At 33.4% G+C, this 7,509-nt stretch overlaps 1 protein-coding gene across 2 annotated transcripts in view; it reads left to right on the top strand.

Annotated features, from left to right (window-relative positions):
- Positions 1 to 7,509, top strand: part of LOC106874983 (forkhead box protein J2) — a 283,773-nt gene that overhangs the window by 240,209 nt on the left and 36,055 nt on the right. The gene's annotated exons all lie outside the window — the stretch shown is intronic.

The raw sequence follows: 7,509 nt of genomic DNA, 5'->3' as shown, positions 1-7,509 counted from the left end.
TATATATATATATATATATATAAAGTGTATTGCTTCAAAAGTTCACTTTTGTCTGAACAACAGTTATGTAAAACTTAAAGTATTAATGGTTTTTGAAGTCTTTCAGTTTCAATGTAATACTATGTATTTAACTTTACCTATGGTATTTGAATACTTTTCTCTCCATCTTCGTTTACCCTTATATGCTAGCATGCACACACACACACACACACACACACAAACACACTATTAAAAAATGTAAGAAAAACTTTTCAAATATAAGTGAAATGAAAGTATACAAAAACGAACATTATTTTCCATCTTGCTGTTAGTTTTGCTTCATTTTGAAAAACAAAAAATTTTTTCATGGTTTATTATTGTTTATATTTTGAATTGCATATAAATGGTGGCACCAAAATCTTTTAAGTGCATAGAGCCTCAATGGGTCTTAATCTGGACCTGATTATAGTACCACCACCACCACCACCATCGCCAATATCACCATTACATCACCAACACTACCATCATTCATCAACATCAATAATACTACCAAATCCAACATCACCACTACTATCATCATCATCATCACCATCACTAACACCATCGTCACAAACATCCCCACTAGAACATCATCATTATCATTAAAACCACCACCACTGTCCTCAGCATTACTGCCACCAACACCATCTACAGCAACACCATTACTATCATTGCCTCCAACATGACCATCACTGCCAATAGTAACAACAACAACATTACTTCCACCAACACTACCTCCATCAGCAACCCCAACACCACCAACAATAAAAGCAACAAAAGCATCACTGCTGCCAACAACATCACTACAACTATAACTACCATTACCATCTCCATCACTAACGCCAACATCATCATCACCACAAACATCATCACCTTTCTCATTATCACTGACATCATTACTGTCAATATCCTCATCGCAGTGGCTACCAGCAACACCACTATCACCACCATCAGCAGAACTACCAACAGCACCACCATCACCATTATCATAATTACCACAAGCACAACTACCATCCCAATCACTAGTAATATTATCATTGCTATAATGGTTACCATCAACACCATGAACACTGTTACCAATACCACCACAACCATCACCATCAAAATCACTTCCACTGCCACCATAGTAACCCCACCAACACCCCTATGAGCACTAAGCACTATTTCCACCACCATCACCACCGTCAACATTATTCTCTCTTTTGATTTAATATACTTGTGTTAATTTGTAGGATTTGTCTGGACGACATCTGTTACCATATCAACTGCACAACAGATGTGTAATTACATTATCTGGACTGGAAACATGTGTAAATACAAATATAGATTTATAGAAGGATGCTCTCCTTAGCAATAAGCACTCGACCATTAATTGAAGGTGTTATCTATTTGTTTGCTGACTTTACTAAAGAGCAAAGCAATGTGACCTTACCTAAGAAAATAAAGCAATTGGTATGGCGTAGTTTATTTGAACTCATTAGTGTTAATAGAAGCCACTATGTTCACCACAAAACTATTATATCTATTGTTTATGTATGATTTTATCTTCTCTTGAAGTGCCGTAACAGTTAATAAAATCAATTTATTCTGTTAATGATACAATAGCATTTCTAAGAAATGGTAAACCCCTACTTGTGCTCTTCCTGTTATGTTAGAGTATATTTTTATAATCCAAAAGTATTATTTGCTTTAACATGTAATTTGGCTTTTATGATTCATTGGTAATGTTGTATGATACACATTATGGAATTGTTATCTAAGGAATATCGAGTAAGTGCAGTTGTCAGTAAGCACAGGCATAGCTGTGTGGTTGTAAGTTTGCTTCCAAACCACATGGTTCTGAGTTCAGTCCCAGTATATGGCACCTTGGAGAAGTATTTTCTATTAAAGCCCCAGGCTGCCCGAAGCTCTGTGAGTGGATTTGTTAGACAGAAACAGAAAGAAGCTCATCATGTATATATGTATGTATGTATTGTATGTATGCATGCGTGCATTCATGCTACTGTTTCCTTACCTTGACTTCATTTGATACATTGTGAATGAATGTCACCATCATGCAAATAGTGTCCCTCATTCCCAGTCTTCCATGAAAGTATGTCTGGTCTTGGTGAAATATTACCTTGCTTAGAAATAGGTGAGGGTTGGCAATACAAAGGACATCTGGTCATAGCAAATCTACCTCAGCAATCTCATACAAGCATGAAAAACCGGACATTAACCTTTAGCATGCTGAAGGTAAATCATGTTGCTGTACGAGTTTTCTCCTCTGTAGCGGCAGGCATATTGTGTCACATTGAGAGAGAGAAAAACTCATATGGCAACATGATTTACCTTCAGTGTGCTAAAGGTTGAATGATGCTTAGGATTGATCTGTAATAACTTTGACATGTTATAGTATGACTTTTTGCTTTTATTTTGGGTTGTTTAAAATGTTTTGTTATGTGTGAAGGCCCTGTGGCCAATAAAGAGATGATGATGATGATGATGATGACGATGATCATCATCGTTGTCATTATCATTGTTATCAGTCTTCTATGTTCTTTAGAAATCAATACTCTCCATGCAAGATTGTTATTTAACTGACATAGTTGCCTTCAAATATTTTTACTTAAAATTCTAATTCTTAATTTTTCATTCATTTTTGCCCTGAAATTAAAAACGATATTTGTAAAATACATTCTTCAGATGTTTGAGAAAGGAGGGGAAAAAATATTTTGTGGAATTCCAAGTTAATATTTAAATTTCATTACTTTGCAGAAAGATTATAGATGTTTTTTGATCAGGTCTAATTCAAATTTTCAGGAAAATAAAATGCCTATGTCGACCATATAATTTTCTGGTGTTAATTAACGCAAATCATTTGAATTTCACAAAGTTAGTTTGTGTTTTTTTGTATTTTTTTTCCAAAAGTATCTAATTAGAACATTTTGATGTTTTGTTTCAGATTTTTCAATTTATTAGAAAATCTCTAAATAATAATATGTAAATGTTATTTAACTTGTTTGTAAATATAAGTATCTACTTTGTCTTTTCATTCTTTCATAATTTAGTCATATATTCGTGACAACTTTCAGTTTCTCAACTATCTAACATAAGCTTTTTCTTCATGATGCCCTCTCAACTTTGAAATATAGTGGGTTCAGAGAGAAATGAAATGTTTTGGTCATAAGGTCAATAAGTTCACTTCATGATCACATGGTTTTGAGTTTGACCCCTTAGTGTGACACATTGGCCACTTTACCACCTTCAAAAGTAGTCGATGTAATCAAAAGGAGATAAAATACATGGTTTTAGGTTCAGCCCCACCCTGCACTACTTTGGATAATTGTCTTCTACTATAGCTGTGGCTGACCAACGTCTTGTGAGTGACTTTTGTAGATTGTAACTTTTGTGAAACCCATTGTATATGTGTGTGTGTATGTATTGTTTTGTTTGTGTTCATCGCCCCACAACTTGATAAGTCATATATGTGTATGTGTATATGTATGTATGTGTGTGTGTGTATATATAACTTATTTTTCTAGGAACAGACATAAACTTCCTGTTGAAAAAGAGTTCATAACTCCAACTGAAAAGATTTGTCTCCCCTTACACACACTTCCTGTTTTGACGCCACACTTCCTGCTTAACACAAACTTTTAGCCCTTTTCTTAAACCTAACACAACTCTCAATTCTCATGCATCCTTATTTTTCCAACCATTATATACATGGATTACCATTGAACTTTGAAAGCTCAAAGACAATATAATGTATTGGTATATTTATTTTTTTATATATTACTTTTTAATATATTATTTTCTTCATTTTGTACTTCTTTGTAAAAAACATTTTCATTCTCCCTCTTCTTGAAAATTTGCTTCACAATGAAAGCCAGTTAGAGAAATCTTTATTAAAATATGCTTCCAGTTTAGCATTCTGCCTTATTATTATTTTTCATTTTCCTATATATATAATGGTATCAATGAGACTATTGGATATTGTTATATGTCACTGGTCACAATGCAATATGCTTTGTTTTAGCTTTTGAATGATGCCACCCAGCTGGTTAGGCAGGGTGGCATCATTACCAATATAACCCCTGATTGGAAGGCTTTTCTGTTACAAGGTTACCCATTTACAGCTGATTGAAATGGTGTGTTTTACTCCAGAACAGAACCCATCATCTGGTTTGGAAATCGGACCCATGATCTAGCGATTGTGGGTGCAATGCTTCTACCACTAGGCCACACACCTTCATGTATGTCTATATATATATATATATATATATATATATATATATATATATATACATACATACATATACACACTCACACATATATACACACTCAGATATATATATATACATACACATAACACATACACACACACTTCTCCCTATTGGTCACTTCTGCCACACAAGCACCAAAAACATGTGATGGCAAAGCAAGCTCATTAATCATATAGCCATACCTGTATACTAATTAATTGAAATTTTAAAAATTTGATGTAGGTAATGTGATAAGAGGAAGATGTGATTTTGTCTGATCTTTTCTAGACCTCAGTGACAACAGACTAAAACAAGTTCATTGCCAGAATACGAGTTAACATGCATAGCATTTCTTTTCCCCTTTTCACAGCCTCATATTGACATGTATGAGACAGTGAAATGTTACTAACATTACTACTATTATTAATGAATGAATGAATTAATTAATGAATGAATTAATGAATGAAGTATCTCAGCAATTCTAATTAGAATAAAGAGAATGAAAAAAATATGGGAACAAAATAAAACTGCTATGAACTGAATATCAAACTCTCTCCCCTTTTAACAACTTTTAATTAATTTGTGCTTTGATATTTATAAAAATGTTGTCTTAATGATGATGCTTTGTTGATTACAGTAATTAATATGCCCGTATTTTTAATTTTTTTTTTCTTTTTTCTTTTGCCTATATTGCAGCTTGCAATTTTTTTTTTTTGTGTCACTCACACCTACTCATCTCTCTCAATCTCTGTAACATACACACATCTATAAACATATCTATCTATCTATCTATCTATCTATGTCTGTATATATATATGTGTGTGTGTGTGTGTGCGCATTTAAACATCTAAATATACTGGAAACAACATAATCAGTATCTAGACGTATTAACATAGTAGTAGTAATAATAATAATAATGATAATAAAGTAATATAAATAAAATGTCAATAGTTTTGATGCATGACTTTTTGTCCACCCATACATATGTAGGTGCAGGCATGGCTTTGTAGTTAAGAAGCCTACCTCCAAACTGAGGGGTCTTGGGTTCAGTTCCCCTCCATGGCACCTTGGGCAGGTGTCTTCTATTTCAGCCCCAGGCTGACCAAAGCTTTGTAAGTGGAGTTGATTGACTGAAACTGGAAGAAGCCAGTCGTATACATTGACATGTGTGTGTGTGTGTGTGTATCTATGTCTGCACATGTGTATGCTGGTTTGTTTACGTTCCTATAGCATTAGCAGTTTAAAGAGAAGAGTCCAAAAGAATAAGTACCAGCCTCTAAAACAAAACAAAAAGCAATGGTTGATTTGTTCTACTAGAACCCTTCAAGGCAGTGACCCAGCACAGCGACAGTTCAATGAGTGAAACAAGTAAAAGATAAAAGATTCCTTTCCCTCTTGTTTGTCCCTATCTTTTCTATTTGTTTTATGTAGATGCACAAATTATTTAACTATTTCCAATAATCAATCAGATCTATCTAACTGACCTAGGAAGGGCATCCAGCTATAGAAACCATGCCAAAACAGATATGGAACATGGGCAGCTCCTGTCAAACCGTCCGACTCATACCAGCTTGTAAAATAGACATTAATTGATGATGATTATTATTATTTTGAAAAAAAGTGCATTTTTAAATGCTAACAAATATGGTATGATATTTACTCATGTACAAATCATAACCCTAATTTAGTGTTAAATCCTGGTACAATCTTTTTCCCCTTCACCTTCATAGTTTTAGATTTGCCCCATGTTTAAATTGCACCCCTGTTTCTTCACTTAAAATCGAGTATAAAATATTGTGACTTATATACAAGTAAATATGGTTGGTGGGAAGCTCCCAGACAACACAGTGTTTTTAGTTTTCATGTTGAGTTTTAAGATTTATTATGTTTTCAGAAACAGAATATATGTAAATGTTATAAGTTCAAGTAAATATTATGAATTAAATTTTTTTTTATTTTCTCTGTTTTCTTAAAAAATACATTTTTGCAGAAATTTATAGTGTAATGGAATTTCATTTTCTTTAATTATATTTCTTCTCCATCATATTATTATTATTATTATTATTATTATTATCATCATCATCATCATTATTATTATTATTATTATTATTATTATTATTATTATTACTACTACTATTATGGTGGTTAGCAGGCAGCATTGTTAGCTCACTGGGCAAAATGCTTAGCAACATCTCGTCCATCTTTACATTCTGAGTTCAAATTCCGCTGAGGTTGACTTTGTTTTTCATCCTTTCTAGGTTGATAAGTATCAGTTGAGCACTGGAGTTGAGTTGATTGACTTATCCCCTCCCCAAAAATTGCTGGTTTTGTGCCAAAACTTGAAACCACTATTATTATTATATCCAGGAGTTTTCTCTAATTTTCTGTTTGTTTGTTTTAATAGACTTTCATCTTATAAAATGATAAAAAAAAAAAAAAAAAATTTGTTGGTAGATCAAGAGAAACAGGTGGAACTCTATTATGATGAAATATGCCAGAGGAGAGTGACAAAACTGACAAGGAATAACATGGGAATGATTTATTGAGTAAGAGTTCAATGTGGGTCTTATAGACAAACAGACTTTCGGCAGGCAAAGACTGTATTTGGTTGGGGGAAATGTATGAATGAGTCTCCCTGTGTGGGATGAATTGGTTAAAAAAACTTGAAGGTGCTGAAGAAAGCTATTATGTGTTTTTGTGCCTTTGGCTGTCACCCACCTCCCCACTATTTGACAACTGGTTGGGAGAAGGAACAAAAATGTGATAAACTATACCTTGAAAAAAATCAGAGGTGATGATCAAAGTTGGAATGCCTTTAAATATAGTTCTGCTCAATTTGGGATGACTTGGGGTTAAAGAACAACACTAGAATAAATGGTGATTTTCTCTCGTTTTTAAAGTGTTTCATGAAGACAGTAATAATAAAAAGAACTCATTCCAAAAGACATTTATAGCAAATCTTGTCCTGCTTAATGTCACACCTGAAAACAAGCGAACATGACAGTTATTATAACATCTCAAATGAAAACTCATGAATATTGCTACATTAAAATATACTTTTTCTGTGTAATGCTGATAATTCAGTAAGTCAATCAATAAATTAATGCACAAACACACACTCACGCACACACACACATATACAGGCATGGATGTGTAGTTAAGAAGTTTGCTTCCCAACCTCATGGTTTCAGGTTCAGTCTCACTGTGTGGAACCTTTTACTATAGTCTTGGGACAACCAAAGCC

Source organism: Octopus bimaculoides, chromosome 26 (assembly GCF_001194135.2).
Source record: "Octopus bimaculoides isolate UCB-OBI-ISO-001 chromosome 26, ASM119413v2, whole genome shotgun sequence".
NCBI lineage: Eukaryota > Metazoa > Mollusca > Cephalopoda > Octopoda > Octopodidae > Octopus > Octopus bimaculoides.
The sequence above is the reverse complement of the archived record's forward strand: the minus strand, read 5'-3'. Positions and strand labels throughout refer to the sequence as shown.